Genomic DNA, 18,874 nt, shown 5'->3' with positions numbered 1-18,874 from the left:
ACCTATGGTAATAAAGTGTAGCTCAATGAGAAAATTTATAAATGAGTGCAATGAAGTTACAGAACACAAGATTGACATATAAAAACCAACTCTACCTCTATATACTTCTGTGGTTGGAATTATAGAAGGACAGGCCTGTCATTGGATGAATAGGCGGGAACAAAGTTTTAGAAAGAGGAAGAGGGAGGTTTCTGCCTGCACCCAGAGCTGAGCCAGTACCAGAGCTCTCTGTACCCAGACTTCACTGGGAGAGAGTCAGTCTCACAGGAGTGCTGACCCATCTGAGAGCACAGGAGAGACAATCAGTTCTGCTCAAATAACTGACCCAAGAGGAACCCTCCCAGACACAGAAACCAAGGAGCAGTCTGGGACAGGATCCTCCAGGTTTCTGACTGTGCCAGAGCTGACCCTGTACTACAGCTCTCTATACCCAGACCCTGCTGGGAGAGAAAATGTCCTGCAGGAGTGCTGACACACCTGAGAGCACAGGTAAGATCACCACCTCTGGTCTGAGGGACCTGCCTGGAGCCGTCAGGACACAGGAACCGAAGAACAGTCTGGGACAGGATCCTTTCAGTTTCTGCCTGTGCCCAGATCTGACCCTGTGCTACAGCTCTCTGTACCCAGACCCCACAGGGAGAAAGCCAGTCCTCCAGTAGTGCTAATACACAGGCTTCAGGAGGGTCAAGCCACTTTCAGAATCAGCAAGACCAGCTAACACCAGAGATAAGCTGATGGCCAGAGGCAAGTCCAAACACCTAAGCAACAGAAACCAAGGTCACTTGGCATCATCAGAACCCAGTTCCCCCTCCACAGCAAGTCCAGGAAACCCCAACATACCGGAAAAGCAAGATTCTAATTTAAAATCACAACTCATAATGATGTTGGAAGACTTTAAGAAGGTCATAAAGAAATACAGGACAGCACAGGAAAACAGGAAGAAGCCCTTAAAGAGAAAACACAAAAAAAACACAAAAATCCCTTAGAGAATTACAGGAAAACATGACCAAACAGGTGAAAGAACTGAACAAAACCATCCAGGATCTAAAAATGGAAATAAAAACAATGAAGAAATCACAAAGGGAGACAACTCCGGAGATGGAAAACCTAGGGAAAAAGTCAGGAGTCATAGACGAAAGCATCACCAACAGAATACAAGAGATGGAAGAGAATCTCAGGAACAGAAGAAACAATAGAAAACATTGACACAACGGTCAAAGAAAATGCAAAATGAGTACACACACACACACACACACTCCCCCTCACAACTTGAATTTGAACCAAACATATAGTAAAGTAACAGGAAAAGAAATTAAAAACAGAGGCCAAAATAAAACCAAAGGAAATCCAAAAACTCTTCCTGGGGTTAAAAAAAAAAAATGAAACCAGGTGTGGCCATACATGCCTTTAGTCCCATCACTCAGGAAGGAGAGAGAGGCAGGTGGAATGCTGTGAATTGGAGGCAGGTCTGATCTAGAGAGGGATTGCCAGGGCAATGTAGAGAGACCCCCTCTTCCCACTAAATAAATGAATAGAAAAGAAAGCCAAATACGTATAATTATTAACTTGGGATAAAACAAATAAACAAGGGAAGGCAGCGCTGGGTGCCTGGTTTTTTTTTTTTGGGGGGGGGGGGGATGAGAGACTCATGGTCTAGAGTGTCCCAAGCTCTGGGTTCCATCCTCTGAACTGCATTCTTTTAGGCAATCTTCCCAGTGTGGCTATAGTTAACCACATCTTTACTTTTAATAAAATGGCTCTATTTTCAAAAAAGAAAAGAAAATGCAAAATGCAAAAAGCGCCTAATCCCAAACATCAAGGAAATCCAGGACACAATGAGATGATCAAAACTGAGGTTAAGGGGGCTGAAGAGATGGCTCAGTGGTCAAGAGCACTGACTGCTCTTCCAGAGGTCCTGAGTTCAAATCCCAGCAAGGACATGTTGGCTCACAACTATCTTACTGGGATCCCATGCCTTATACCCACATACATGAAATAAATAAATCTTAAAAAAAAAAAAAAAACTGAGGGTAATAGGTATAGAAGAGAGCAAAGATTTCCAACTTAAAGGGCCAGTAAACAAAGATCAAAATGCTTATAAACATACAAGAAGCCTACAGAACTCCAAATAGATTAGGCCAGAAAAAAAAAAAAAAAAAGCCCTCCCATCACACAATAGTGAAAACACCAAATGCACAAAACAAAGAAAAATATTAAAAGCAGTAAGGGAAGAAGGTCAAGTAACATATAAAGGCAAACCTATCAGAATCACACTAGACTTCTCAACAGAGACTATGAAAGTTAGAAGCTGTCATACAGATCCTAAGAGAACACAAATGCCAGCCCAGGCCACTATCTCCAGCAAAACTCTCAATTAGTATAAATGGAGAAACCAAGATATTCTAGGACAAAACCAAATTTACACAATAACTTTCCACAAATCCAGCCCTACAAAGAATAATAGATAGAAAATTCTAACACAAGGAGGAAAACCAAACCCTAGAAAAAACAAGAAAGTAATCTTCTTTCAACTAACCTAAAAGGGGACAGCCACACAAACGTAATTCCACCTGTAAAAACCAAAATAACAGAAAACAACAATCACTAATCCTTAATATCTCTTAACATCAGTGGACTCAATTCCCCAATAAAAAGACATAGACTAATAGACTGAATACATAAAGAGTACTCAACATTTTGCTGCACACAAAAAACACACCTCAGTGACAAAGACAGACACTAACTCAGAGTAAAAGACTGGAAAACAATTTTTCAAGCAAATGGTCCCAAGAAACAAGCTGGAGTAGCCATTCTAATATCAAATAAAAATTGACTTTCAACAAAAAGTTATAAAAAAAGATAAGAAAAAAAACACTTCATACTCCTCAAAGGAAAAAGGCAATGAGACAAAATCTCAATTCTGAATATCTATGCTCCAAATGCAAGGGCATCTACTCAAAGAACACATTGCACCTCACACAATAATAGTGGGAGACTTCAACACTGCACTATCATCAATGGGCAGATCACAGAAACAGAAACTAAACAGAGACACAGTGAAACTAACAGAAATTGTGAACTAAATGAGTTTAACAGCTATCTGTAGAACATTTTATCCTAAAACAAAAGAATATACCTTCTTTTCAACACCTCATGACACCTTCTCCAAAACTGACCATATAATTGGTCACAAAACAGGCCTCAATTGATACAGGAAGATTGAAATTATTCCATGTATCCTATGGACTAAGGCTGATCTTTAATAACAACAAAAACAACAAAAAGCACACATACATGTGGAAGCTGAACAATGTTCTACTCGATGATAACTTGATCAAGGAAGAAATAAAGAAATTAAAGACATTTTAGAACTTAGAGAAATGAAGGCACAACATACTCATACTTATGTGACACAATGAAAGCAGTGCTAAGAGGAAAACTCATAGCCCTGAGTGCCAAAATAAATAAATAAATAACTGGAGAGAGCATGCACTAGCATCTTGACAGCACACCTGAAAACTCTAAACAAAATAAAGCAGAAACACTCAAGAGAAGCAGACAGCAGGAAATAATCAAACACAGAGCAAAAATCAACCAAGTTAAAAAAAAAAAGAACCATACAAAGAATCAACAAAACCAGAAGCTAGTTCTTTGAGAAAATCAACAAGATAGATAAACCCTTAATCAGACTAACTAGAGAGCACAGAGACAGTAATCAAATTAACAAAATCAGAAATGAAAAGAGAAACATAACAGAAACTGAGGATATTTACAAAATCATCAGAGCCAACTACAAAAACCCATATTTAACAAAACTGAAAAATCTGGATGAAATGGACAATTTTCTAGACAGATACCAGGTATCAAAGTGAAATCAGGATCAGATAAACAATCTAAACAGCCCCATAACCCCTAAAGAAATAGAAGCAGCCATCAAAAGTTTCCCAACAAAAAAAAAAAAAAAAAAAGCCCAGGACCAGATGGGTTTAGTGTGGATTTCTAACAGATATTCATAGGAGACCTAATACAAATACTCTCCAAACTATTTCACAAAATAGAAACAGAAGGAACACTACCAAATTTCTTCTATGAAGCCACAATTACACTTTATACCTAAACCACAGAAAGACCCAACAAAGAAAAAAAACTTCATACCAATTTCTCTTATGAATGTTGAAGCGAAAATACTCAATAAAATTCTTGCAAACCAAATCAAAGAACACATCAAAACAATCATCCACCATGATCAAGTAGGTTTGATCCCAGTGATGCAGGGATTGTTCAATATACAGAAATCCATAAGTATAATCCACTATATAAATAAACTCAAAGAAAAAAAACCACATGATGATCTCATTAGATACTGAGAAAGCATTTGACAAAATTCAACACCCCTTCATGTTCAAAAAGTCTTGGAAAGATCAGGAATTCAAGGCCCATACCTAAACATAGTAAAAGCAATATACAGCAAACTGGTAGCCAACATCAAACTAAATAGTGAAAAACTTGAAGCAATCCCATGAAAATCAGAGACTAGACAAGGCTGCCCACTCTCTCCCTACCTATTCAATATAGTAATCAAAGTTTTAGCCAGAGCAATTAGAAAACAAAAGAAGGTCAAAAGAATACAAATTAAAAAGGAAAAAGTCAAAATATCACTATTTGCAGATGATATGATAGTATACTTAAGTGACCCTAAAATTACACCAGAGAACTCCTACAGCTGATAAACAACTTCAGCAAAGTGGCTGGATAAAGAATTAACTCAAACAAGTCAGTAGCCTTCCTCTACTCAAAGAATAAACAGGCTGAGAAAAAAGTTAGGGAAATGGGAGGGGGGGTGATGGGATTAGTGGAAGGGAATAACATCTGAAATGTAAATGCAGAGAATATCCAATAAAATTTTTTTAAAAGCTCACTCTAGAAATTATCTAATATATACTACTGACAAACTGATTAAATCAAAGTGTACTACATTAGATCAGATTTTCTATACAAATTTTTGTGATCTGACCAAATATACATTAATATATAGGATTACTAATGATATGATTTTAAAATAAAAGAATTATTTTTTAAAAAATTTAGAGAAACAACACCCTTCACAATAGTACCAAATAATATAAAATACTGTGGTGTAACTCTAACCAAGCAAGTGAAAGATCTGTATGACAAGAACTTCAAGTCTCTGAGAAAGAAATTGAAGAAGTTCTCAGAAGATGAAAAGATCTCCCATGCTCATGGCTTGGCAGGATTATTCTAGTAAAAATGGACATCTTGCCAAAAGCAATCTACAGATTCAAGGCAATCCTCATCAAAATTCCAACTCAGTTCTTCACAGAGTAAGAAAGAGCAATGTGAATTCATTTAGAATAACAAAAAGCCCAGGATAGTGAAAACTATTCTCAACAATAAAAAAACTTCTAGGGGAATCATCATGCCTGACTTCCAGCTGTATTACAGAGCAATAGTGATAAAAACTGTATGGTACTGGTACAGAGACAGGAAGGTAGATCCATGGAATAGAATTGAAGACCGAGAAATTAACCCACACACCTATTGTCACTTGATTTTTAACAAAGGAGCTAAAACCATCAAGTAGATAAAAAGGCAGCATTTTCAACAAATGTTGCTGGTCCATCTCGTGGTCAGCATGTAGAAGAATGGAAATCATTCCATTCTTATTGCCCAGTACAAAGCTGAAGTCCAAATGGATCAAGGACCTCCACATAAAACCAGATACATTCAAACTGGTAGAAGAGAAAGTGGGGAAGAGCCTCAAACACATGGGCACTGGGGAAAAGTTCCTGAACAGAACACCAACGGCTTGTGCTCTAAGATCAAGAATAGACAAATGGGACTTCATAAAATTGCAAAGCTTCTATAAGGCAAAGGACATTGTCATTAGGACAAAACAGCAATGGGATGGGAAAAGATCTTTACCAATCACATCCAATAAAGGACCAATATCCAGTATATACAAAGAACTCAAGAAGTTAGACTCTAGAGAATCAAATAACCATACTAAAAATGGGGAACAAAGATAAACAAAAAATTCTCAACTGAGAAATATCGAATGGCTGAGAAGCACCTAAAGAAATGTTCAACATTCTTAGTTATCAAAGAAATGCAAATAAAACAACCCTGAGATTCCATCTCACACCAGTCAGAATGGGTAAGATCAAAAACTCAGGTGACAGCAGATGCTGGTGAGGATGTAGAAAAAAAGTTGCATTCTTCCTTTGGTGAGATTGTAGGCTGGTACACCCATTCTGGAAATCAGTCTGGCGGTTCCTCAGAAAATTGGACATAGTACTACCTGAAGGGCCAGCTATACCACTCCTGGGCATATACCCAAAAGATACTCCAACATAAAACAAGGACACATGCTCTACTATATTCATAGCAGACTTATTTGTAATAACCAGAAGCTGGAAAGAACTCAGATGTCCTTTAACAGAGAAATGGATACAGAAAATGTGGTACATTTACACAATAGAGTACTACTCAGCTATTAAAAACAATGACTTCATGAAATTCTTAGGCAAATGGATGGAACTAAAAGCTATCATCTTGAGTGAGGTAACCCAGTCACAAAGAAATACACATGGTATGCATGCATTCTTATGTGGCTATTCCTAAAAGCTCAGAATACCCAAGATTCCATTCACAGACCACATGAAGCTCAAGAAGAAGGAAAACCAAAGTGCAGATGTTTCAGTCCTTCTCAGATGGGGAACAAAAATATCCACAGGAGAAAATACAGAGACAAAGTTTGAAGCAGAGATTCAAGGAAATGCCATCCAGAGACTGCCCCACCCCAGAGATCCAGCCCATATACAGCTACCAAATTCAGACAATATTGCTGATGTCAAGAAATACATGCTGATAGGAGCCTGCTATAGTTGTCCCCTGAGAGGCTTTGCCAGGGCATGACAAATTCCAAAGCAGATGCTCACAGCCAACCATTGAACTGATAATGGAGTCCCCAGTAGAGGAGTTAGAGAAATGATTGAAGAAGCTGAAGGTATTTGCAACCCCATAAGAACAACAATACCAACCAACCAGAGCTCCCAGGGACTGAACCACTATACAAAGCATACACATGGACAGACCCATGGCTCCAGATGCATATGTGGCAGAGGATGGCCTTGTTGGGCATAAATGGGAAGAGAAGCCCTTGGTCCTGCAGAGGCTCCCAGTGTAGATGAATGTCATGGTGGGAGGCGGGAGGGACTGGGTGATGGGAGACCCTCATAAAAGCAGGGAGAGGAAAGATGGGATAGGGGGCTTATGGAGGGAAAACTGAGAAAAGGGATAACATTTGAAATGTAAGTAAAATATATCCAATAAATAAAAAGGAAGAAAGAGGAGAAGGAAGGAAGCAACATGCAGGCAGACGTAAACATTCCTTTCTGTGCATCTCTGGATAGATATAGGTTATTATGAATATCTTATAAGGGATGGGCTGTACAGGATGATTTGTCCTGTCTAAAAGGGCAAATTATAGCTTATCATTTGAATCAAAGTTTATTGTGTGGTGTTTTCCTTCATGTGGCAACTTAATTGAGTTCCAGAGAAGGTGCAGCGGCAGGACGCACCAAGCCCACCACAGAATTGAGATGTGTGGGTCTGGTGTGGTGACAACCAGCCAAGGGAATTGTGAAAGAGTAGCTGTCAGTGGGACCATGAGGTGGCTGCAGAAAATTATCAAAGTTCCCGGCTAGCAGAGAGGCAGCCAGAAGAGAGATACTAATCAAAGATAAATTATTGTTAGCTCCATATGGCCCTCTGATGCTGAAACTAGCTAACATGGGAGCCACCGCCCGGGTCAGGGAGTACCAGGGAGCAGATCGATGGTGTGTGGGAACCAGTCAAGCACCTTTTTTATATTTACTGCAAACCTACTTAGTTAGGGTTTTATTGCTGTGAAGAGACACCATGACCATGGCAACTCTTATAAAAGAAAACATTTAATAGGAGCTAGCTTACAGCTTCAGAGGTTTATGTTGGGGGTGGTTTTGATGCTAAGGTCTTGTTCCTCAACTGGTTCTTGATCTGTCAGTAAAGAAAGCCATGGGTCAATTGCTGGGGGAAGGGACAGGTGGGACTTCCAGATCTCTGGGGGAGAAGGACAGATAGAAGAATGGAGATGTTCACCATGCTTTGGGGAGATGAGAACTGAGCAACCATGTGAGATCTCAAAATGGAGTGGCCACACAGGCCACTCCTATGGGCTTTTCCAGTGGGAGATAGCAGTGCCCAGCAACTGTGCCAAGAAGGCAAGTTGAAATTGAATAACTGTGTGTCTGTGTCTTTTATCCGAGGATTCAAGGGAAGCCTGGAGGGGGCTGGTAGTGTGGCTGCTTCCTAGAACAAAGGTAAGTAGAGCAAAACTACACACTACAGATTGGATTAGGAACACAGTTGAGTACTGTAAGCAGGGCTTAATGGGCCATCTTAGTAGTAGCATAGAAAACAGTAGTGCTGAGAGCAATATGGACAATGGATGCTCAGCTCAAGAAGTTTCAGAGGGAACAATATCAGCAACTGGCCTAGAGACTGCTCTGGTGATTTTGGCAAAGAATGTAGCTGGTTTTTGTCTTCCCTTGTTCTAAGAGTCTGCAGGAGGCTGAATTGAAGTGTTTTGGATTAACATCACTGGCAGGAATTTCAAGAGAGCCATTGACTGAGCCTCATGGTTATTATCACTCTTGGGTAGGTCTATAGTTCAAAAGCAAGGGAGGAAAAGAAACCAAAATGTCTAAGGAGAAAAAGAGCACCAGGAAATTCAGTGTTGGTTCCTTAGTCTGTGCTGACAGCCATGAGGAGAAACGGAATAAAGGGAGAGGTTCTCTTGGAGTGATACCCCACCCTGCTAACCCTGTGAGGGAGAAGCAGGCCTGAGGCACTGTCTGTTCCTAAAGAACAACAACAAAGGAAATCTTAAGCAAATGTAATTCCAGGATGGGGCCAGACTCCATCCTAAACAAAAAGAGCTTTGGCCACGTGGCACTGGAATCAGAGTCCAGAGGATACAGATGTAAAGGGGTTGTGGGATTTTCCTTTGCAGTTGAGGAAGGCTATGTGTGTGCCAGAGAAGTCCCTGCAGAGTCCTGGAGAGGCTGTTGCGTAAAGCTATGAAAGTGAAGCCTGGATTGTCTTGAAGACCACAAGATGTTGGAGATTCCAGCGTCATGGGGTAGTTGCTGAGGAAAGCTCCATACAGGGGAGAGGGCTGTGGTGGTTTGAATAGGTTTGGCCCCCATAGATTCATGTGTTTGAATGCTTGGCTACAGTGAGCGGCACTGTTAGGAGGTGTGGCCTCACTGAAGGACGTATGGCCTTGATAGAGAAAGTGTGTCACATGGGGCAGGCTTTGAGGTCTTCTATGCTAAATCCAGTGTGAAGTAAATCCAGTCTCCTTCTGCGACCTTCAGATCAAGATGCAGAACTCACAGCTTACAGCACCAGTCTGACTGCACGCTGCCATGCTTCCCACCATGATGATGATGGACTGAACCTCTGTAACTGTAAGCCAGCCCCAACTAAATGTTTTGTTTTATTACAGTTGCCATGGTCATGGTTTCTCTTCACAGCCAGGAAAACATTAAGTCACGGTGAAACCAACCCAAAAGAGAATATCATTTTGTAGTCAGTAAACCTGAAAGGGCAGAGCTGAAAGGCCCTTTCACATCATACAGGATACAGAGGTACAGAATTTGGAATTTGCCCTGTTAGGGTTCAGTCTTGCTTGGTCCAGTATTTCCTCATCATACCTCCTTTTTCCCTTTTGGAATAATAATGTGTATTCTGTGCCATTCTGCGTCGGAAGTATGTAATTTGCTTTTTAATTTTACAGGGGGTTAAGAATTAAGAGATTGTTTGAGTCTCAGATGAGACTTTGGAGTTTTAAACAGAGTTGAGACTGAAAAACTATGGGGACTCCTGAAGCTGGACTTTTTCCTTATGTCTATGAGCCGTAGAAGTGGGGGCCAGGAAGTGGAATGTGGTGGCCTGGATGAGATTGACCCACATAGGCTTAGATGTGAATGCTTTGTCAGTAGTTGGTGGAGCTGTTTGGAAAGGATTAAAGGGTGTGGCCTTATTGGAGGTGTGCCATTGGGAAGGACTTTGAGGTTTCAGTCTCTCTCATTCTTCCTCTAACTTAATAAGATATAAGCTCTCAGTTTCTGCTCTAACATCTCAGGCCTGCCTACTGCTGTGTGCCTTTCTCATGAGGACAAAGGACTCACCCTCTAAGACTGCGAGCAAGCCCCAATTAAATCCTTTCTTTTATAAGTTGAATTAGTCAGTTCTCTTCACAGCAAAAGATAAAGAATTAAGACAGAAGTAAATTTGTAGTCATTTGAGAAGAGAAAATGCACAAATTAATTACCTGCAAGAGGGATCATGTGAAGAAAAATGTATTGCCCTAAAGTCCCCTGAGACCAAGAAATTACATAGCCTTTCCATTCGGGAGAATGAAGCAGGGTGTAGCAACATGGGAGTAGCTTATTTGAACATTGATGGCTGTCGGGAAAATGAGCAATGGTAGGGTGTGAAAAAAATCTGTGTAGATGTGGTTCATACTACAGCCTATGCAGTTCCTTTCCTGAGGGATTTGATTCCTAAGAAGAGACTCATGACCTTTGTGTTCACTTTTGGAGGCTCGGGCTTCAGGCAGATGAGGGGACATCAGAGGAAGCTCCACACTGTGCTTCAGGAAAACATAAGGAAGGGGGATGAGGTGGGGGAGTCAGGCAGAGCTTGCTTTTGAAGCACAAAGTACTTGTTGTGGCAAAGGGGTAGATACTGGCACACTGTTTTCTTAGCTCCCTGACAGCAAAATTAGTAATAAGTGTAAAGAAATAGAAGACGTAGATACTAAAACTGACAAACCTTGCCAGAAGAAATTAAAGACTGAAAAAGTGAACATGGCCTGTAATGAGGGGTCCGAAGACCTGCTTTTTCAAGGAGGGGAGGAGAGCCACTTTAGATTGGTGTCAGGTGGCTCTGCCCAGCAGAGCTGGAAAGGTGGTGGAGACTTCTCTCCTCCTGGCAGAGCCTCAGCCGAGTCATCAGAAGTAGGAGCTAGGCTAACAACCATTGAAGAGCTGTATTAGTGACCTACTTCCATTAGCCTGACCCCAACTCCTGACAGTTCCACAGCCTCCAAAAGTCACCACTTGCTGGGGAAGTGTGTCCTCAATATAAGCCTCTGGGTAGCTGTTCAGATTCAAGCCATAACATTCCGGAACAGCAAAGGTTCATGGCATGTATGTGATGTAAGACACATTTAATCCAACTTCAAGGTTCCTCAGGAATTTCAACCATGCTCACACTGTTTAAAATCCACACTTTCCTCTGAGACTCAAGCCAAGTCTTAACTGCAAGCCCTCGTATATTATCCAGGGTTCTCCAGAGTAGCAGAACTTATAGAGTGAATATACATAACTTATTAGACTCATATACAGGTTAAAGTCCAACTAACCAACAATGGAGTAACTATGAATAGAAAGACCAGGAATCCAGAAGTTCTTCAGTCCACAGGCTGGGTGTCTCACTGGTCTTCAGTAGACTCTGGAATCTCAAAGAAGTCAGCGCCAGTGCCAGTGGAGGAATGGACATGCGGGGAGAGGGGGTCCTTCTTCCAAGCCCTTCTATTGGCTTCCAGCAGAAGGTGTGATCCAGATTAAAGTTGTGTCTTCATGTCTCAAGATCCGAATCAAAGGATCTTCAACTTCAAAGGCCCAGAGAAGAAGTAGATTCACCCACCTCAAACCAGGCAAGAATTGTCTCTTGCAGGTGTGCCCTCCGTTTCTAGATTATAGTTTATTTCAGATGTTGTCAAGTTGATAATTAATAATAGCCATCACGCTTTGTAAAACACTAAGGCAAGTTGCCCATTTCCAATACAGTGACACAGAGCACACACCCCTTATCTAGGATAGCAAGAAAAGACTAGACAGAAGCACAACCAAAGTCCAGCAGGGAAAACATTAACTCTGACAGTTCTGTATCTGCCATCCAGGGTGTAGGGTGGTGTAGGGTGGTGTAGGGTAGTGTAGGGTGATGTAGGGTGGTGTAGGGTGGTGTAGGGTAGTGTAGGGTAGTGTAGGGTGGTGTAGGGTGGTGTAGGGTGGTGTGAGGTGGTGTAGGGTGGTGTGGGGTAGTGTACGGTGGTGTAGGTTGGTGTAAGGTGGTGTGGGGTGGTGTAGGTTGGTGTAGGGTGGTGTAGGGTAGTGTAGGGTGGTGTGGGGTGGTGTAGGGTGGTGTGTGGTGTAGGGTAGTGTGGTGTAAGGTAATGTGGGGTGGTGTGGGGGTAGTGTATGGTATGTAAAGTGGTATAGAGTGGTGTAGGATGGTGTAGGGTGGTATATAGTGGTGTAGGGTGGTGTAGGATGGTATAGACTGATGTAGGGTGGTTTAGGGTGATGTGGGGTGATGTGGGGTGCTGTAGGGTGGTGTGCGGTGGTGTGGGGTGGTGTAGGGTGGTATAGGGTGGTGTAGGGTGGTGTAGGGTGGTGTAGGGTGGTGTGGGGTGATGTAGGGTAGTGTGGGGTGGTGTGGGGTGGTGTAGGGTGGTGTGGGGTGATGTAGGGTGGTGTGGGGTGGTGTGGGGTGGTGTGGGGTGGTATAGGGTGGTGTGGGGTGGTGTGGGGTGGTGTGGTATGGGGTGGTATAGGGTGGTGTGGGGTGGTGTGGGGTGGTGTGGTATGGGGTGGTATAGGGTGGTGTAGGGTGGTGTAGGGTGGTGTAGGTGGCATCATCTGAGCTTGGTGAGGCCCCTCTCCCTGTGGTGCACACAGGCTCTGCAGTGCGCTGGTTCTACAGCACCTCCAGCTTTCCTGAGCACACGTCTACTATCTCCAACACCCTGCAGCTCCATTGCCACTCGAGGTTCACCTTAGCTTTGCAGAAAGTCCACTTAACTGCAAGGGACCTTGGGAGTTTGTCACAGCACAGCTCTCACACTTTCTGTAGGTTTCCTTCTTCCTTCCCTTCAGCTTCCTTGTCTTACTTTAAATGTATGAATGTTTTTCCCTCCTGAATGTGTGTGCACCACCTGTGTACTGGTGCCTGTGGAGGTCAGAAGAGGGCATCATGCCTCTTGGATCTGGACTTGTAGATGGTTGTATGCCACTATATGGGTTCTTGGAACCTTGATTCTCTGAGTAGCCAATGCTCTTAACCACAGAGCCATCTATCCAGAGCCCACTGTGTAGACATTTTTATAATCCCAAGCTGTTGTCTATTCTTATTATTTTTCCCTTTTCCAGATCATAGAATATTAACTTGACAATATTTTAGTATTAAACACTTCCAGGGGCCAACCTTGGTGGTTCTTCCTTCTTGGTTCTCTCTTGAGGTGAGAGTGACAATTGTCGGTGGGGGCGAGACTCGGTCTTGTGAGATATTTAAGGTTGCCTTTTCTATAATAAAACATTTACTGTGTTAAGCATAAGTTATTTTGTAGTGGTAGCTGACCTGCTGGAGTTCCTTTGGGGAACTGCAGTGTCAAAGTAAAACAGCAGGGCATGTAGGGGGATTAAGTAAAAGTATGTATAGCTGGTGCCCCTTTCTCTGGTGAATCAGCCAAAAGCCTCTCTGGCTGATTAGCTGGTTAACTCTTTGTGAACAAGAGAGAAAGGAAAGGAAAAGAACTGTGGTGCTTTATACAAATATGCACAAACACATACATTTACACATTCACACACCCACACTCCGGCTGGGCCCGACCATCTCGACCATCTGTTATAACCAACTCCACAAGTATTCATGCATGCTTTCACATATACCTACACACAAACATACAGACAAACAGACATATAGATTTGGATGGATGGATGGATGGATGGATGGATGGATGGATGGATGGATGGATGGATGGGTGGATGGATGGATGGGTGGGTGGGTGGATGGATGGATGGATGGATGGATGGATGGATGGATGGGTGGATGGGTGGGTGGATGGGGCAGAACTTCCCAAACCAAACCATACAACCAACAACTTTTTCTTTTCTCTGGTCTTTTTATACCTACTTAGACATATGTGTTCTAGAAAATTACCTCCGAGATAAAATGTTACACAAAATGGGAGTTACAGCGGATGTTGATGTTACGTTCAAAGCAATGTTTCATTATAATATGCTCATTATAAGTTCAAGGTGACAGTTTCTACGTGGCATTGCCATGTGAATCACAATTCATACCTGTGGCTTTATCCTTGGACCTAAATGTTTTCCCTTAAACACATAATTGTCCCAAATCTATTTCTCTTTTCAGTGTGATTATGAAAGCTCATTGTGATTTCTTACTATGCAGCCTTTACTTACTATTCTGAGGAGTGGGCACATTCTATTCTTGATTCCAACTTTATTACATCTTTCTATCAATTAAGACTGTCTCTAAAAACTTTCTTCCTAAACTTTGAATCAAGTAAGGAATTGTATAAAATAATTATCTATTTGTCTATATAGCATTACTACAAGATTAGTACATCTTTGTAGGTCTGTGGAAATCTGCTCGAAAGGGTGGGTCAGTACCTAATGATTGTTATATATTTAATAACAGGAAAGGCATATTAATAGCAGGAATCTTTCTTCAGGTTTAAGCTTCTTGGCCTTGTCTAGAGAAGTCAATCTGTCATAGAGTTTAGTCCAAGGCAGAACCATCTCAGGAAGATTGCCTGTTCATTTTTAGCTTCTCCTGGATGGCTCTTGACAAAAGGCATTGGCAGAACTTGAACTTATGATGTAGTTATACAACAGATTCTGTCTAACAGCAGAAGGCAATGGAGTTCATCCTGACACACATGACAGCATAGAGAAACACTGAAAATCTCATGGTTAGTGAAGAAAGGGTCTGGACTCCACACATATCACAATTCCACCTGTATGAAAGGCCTGAAGTAGTCCAGTCCATGAAGAAAGAATGTTAGTGGCCACATAGGGTGGGAACTGGGAGGAAAGTTTGGACTAATACTGGATACCAGGTATCTTTGTGGAGTAGCAAAGCGTTCTAAAATTCATCACAGACACAGTTGTACAAGTCAGTCTATGAAGAATTATGAAGTATGCTCACCACGTCTGTGATATTGTGCGAGCTATCCCACAGTAACATTCATATACTAGAACATGGCGAATGTATTGGGGGCTGGGGATTTAAAAAATATAGTTTTAGATTATAAATCCAGTGCTTAAAGTAATCATAGAGCTGTCTGCATGACGGCTTTATTATAGGAAGCTTGATGGTTGGTGGCCTTTGAGGATTTAGTATTTGATTACTGTCTTAGCATCTGTGGGTCTGGTGCTGTTGGATTCCTTCCTTGTCCCTGATTTAGTAACTTATCCCTTTAAAAATGTATCAGTCTAAGCAGAGATACATCAATTTTATTAATCTGTTGTTTCTACTAATTTTAAACATTTTTTTGCTTTTAATTTCATTGAAGTAACTTCTTGGCTCATTTTTTACAATGTGTACGGGTGCATATATGCATTCTTTAAACTTGTGATCCTCCTGCCTCCACCTCCCTCGTGCTAGAATTATGGATATTAACCAGCACACTGAGCTTCTAATATGTTTGTGTATATAGTATATGTGCTTGTTGATGTGTGTGTGTGTGTGTGTGTGTGTGTGTGTGTGAACACACATTTGCACAGAGGCCAGAGGGCAAGGTCACGCGTCTTCCTCAGTCTCTGTTCATTCTCTTGTTGAGCCTGAAACATAATTTGGTTAGGCTGTCTGGCCAATAAGCTTCAGGGATCTGCCTGCTTTCTTACCCCCAGTGCTGTGGCTCATTCGGCCATGTCTGGCTTTTTATGTAGATTTGGGGGTTTGAATTTGGGTCCTCATGCTTACATGGTGGGCACTTTGCCTTCTGAGCCACCTACCCAGCCTAATGTACCTTTTAACAGAAATAGTTTATTTTATGCATATATGTGTTTTGCCTGCATGTGTGTTTTGTTTGGGCACCACATGCTTGCAGTGCCCACGGAGGCCAAAAGAGAGCATTAGGTCCCTTGAAACTAGAATTAGAGACAGTTGTTTACTGCTGTGTGAGTGTTGGGAATCCAACCCGAGTCCTTTGCAAGAGCACCCACTGCTCTTAACTGCTCTACAGACCCTAATATGCTTTTAACGTTTTTTTCTGGTAGTTACTAATATCCCAGGATTGCAGATTTGTTCCAGAATTTTTATAGCCTTTTATTTTCATTAGTATTTTAAATTAGTGTTATGGCTATCCATGGGTGTTAACTACATCTGGAATTAACTAAAAATCAAACAGTTGGGCACACCTGTGGGGAATTTTTTTTCTTTATTAGAACATTTGAAATGGGATGACCCACTTCTAATCTGAATCTTTGAGGTAGAAAGAGCCACCGTTAATCTGGACCGTACCTTCTACTGGTGGCCAGTATAAAAGCAATGGAAGAAGAAATCTCCACCTCCCCTTCCCCCTCCCCCTCCCCCCTTTCTGCCTCCTTGTTCCTACTGATAAGCCCATTCCTTCCCTGGCATTAGAGCCCAATTCTTTGGGATTCCAGGGTAGTTTAGTGAAGACCAGCTGAGACATCCAGCCTCGTGCACTGAACAGCTGCTACATCCGTGGTCCTTCCTCCCACTCACAGTTGGCATAGCTAATGGCTTCGTCATGTCATCTCCTGTTACAATTCCTTTTCATCACCACCATCCTCTCTCCTCAGTGCTCCCTGCCCTAGTCTGGCTGGTTCTTTCCCTCCTCTTGCCTTTTTGTTGTTTTTGTTTTTTGAGACAATTTCTTGCTGTGTAGCCTTGACTGGCCTGGAATTTACTATGGAGACCAGGCTGGCCTCAAGCTCACGGAGATCCACCAGCCTCTGAGTGCTGGGATTAAAGGCATGTACTGGTTTCTTAGCACTTACATTAGGAATTCTTCTGAATGCTGTTACATCTTTGCCTGTAACAGCTATTCATGAAGAAGGATCTGTCATACCTACGAAGCCATTCGGTATTTCATAGCGCTCCACGTGTCCACAGGGTCCCTGAATACCCCAGAGGGTCATTGGATAACACTGTACCACAGCAAGTCACTTTGAGGGACAATGGCTGTTACACTATTTCCTGGTGTGCCCACGCCACCTGCTGGACAAAGTTTCCAAACACTTTAAAAAATTAATGTTAAGGATCCTGTTAACATTTTTTCCCCTGAAAAACATTATATTGGCCTTTTGGATAAGTTTTATTTGCCAGGAAGAACGACCCCCGGCATATTTCAGCACATGGCCTCAATTGCTGATGCTGCATGTGGCTTTGGTGCAGCCTGTCCTGCGCTTCTTGTCTACGATGTTGAAACCTGGCCTGCCCAGTACCACATGCAAGTCCCGGCCATAGATCCCAAAGCCCACCCACAGTGACATACTTTCTCCAGTAACGCTGTACCACCTGAACCTCTTCAAAAGCATCTCTAACTGAGGACCAAGTGTTTATATGTCCCAGAATATGATGGACGTTTCTCACTCAAATGCCCACAGAATAGGAAGAGGGGCCGGACTGTGGTACCCACCTCCAGGTTCCCGCCTAGAGTTCCTGTCCTGACTTCCCTCAGATCAATCCCGTCCTCCCACGCTGCCTTTAGTCACAATGTTTTATAGCACAGTAGCCAAAAGGACAGTGTGAGTTACCGGGGAGGCCTTAGGTTCTGGCCAGAGCTGCCCTTCTCACTCGTGACCGTGGAAGAATTCTGCGGCATTCTTCTTCCCCCATGATGCACTGCTTCTTCCCCCATGATGCACTGCACATGATGAACCTGGCATAGATAAACCTTCTCTTCCTTAAGTTATTTCTCAGACATCTGTCTCAGTGACGAGAAATATGTCTAATACTAGGTGTCTTGATGTTGAAGATCCTGTGTCTTGAGCCCAGGCAAGAGGATCCTATGAAACAGACATGGTCTTCTCGCCAGGACTCATGTAAAGCCAGACACAGTAGCGCATACATCTGGAGTCCCTGTGTCCCAAGTCAAGATGGGAAGAGGACACAGGAGAATCCTCAGGCTCGTCACCCAGCTGGTGTGCACAGTGGAGAACAAGGAACTCAAATGAGGTGAAAGGCAGAGGCAGACATGAAGGGTGCCATCTGACTTACACACACACACACACACACACACACGCGCGCGCGCGCGCGCGCATACACACACACAGAGCATAAATATACACACAGAAGAAAACAGAGCGGGTGCTGAGCTATTTAAAATCTTCACTCTTCCACCCCACCCCCACAACGTTCCCGCTTCCACCTGAGTCCTCACAGCTTTCTTTCCCAGCATGCCTCGCAGGGTCTGCAATAGTGATTAGTGCAGTAGATAAGCTCATGGGCATGTATTTCATGCCACCCAGAACGGGAGCCAGAAGGAGAGGGAGGACAGCTGGAGACGGGGGGGGGGCGGGGGGGGACTGAAAATGGCCAGCTCTCCTCAGCTCCACTTCCTCTTCTGGTTCTGATTCCTGACTTTTAAGCTCACCAGCACCCAGGAATTTCAACACAATCAACTGCTCGGTGACAGATGTCACAAACAGGATTACTAACACGGCAGACATGCTGTGGGTTAGGTCACCCCTTCCTCCTTGACCTGCTTAGACAGACCCTTTAGATGAACACTTTCTCCATTGACTCTCTCTTCTCCATCTGCATAATGTACCTAAAATATCTTCCTTTCGAGGCCCCGTGAGACGGCTCAACAGGTCAAGTCTTACCCACGCAAGCCAGACAACTTCATTCAATCCCCAGAAACTGTGGTGGCAGGACAGAGCCTCTTTTGAAAGGTGTCTTCTGACTTCCACACGTGCTCCGCGGTACACGTGTACCTGTACCACACAAACACACATACAAC

The sequence above is a fragment of the Micromys minutus genome (genome assembly GCF_963924665.1).
Source record: "Micromys minutus genome assembly, chromosome: 8".
In the NCBI taxonomy this organism is placed as follows: domain Eukaryota; kingdom Metazoa; phylum Chordata; class Mammalia; order Rodentia; family Muridae; genus Micromys; species Micromys minutus.
Note: the sequence above shows the minus strand (reverse complement) of the source record.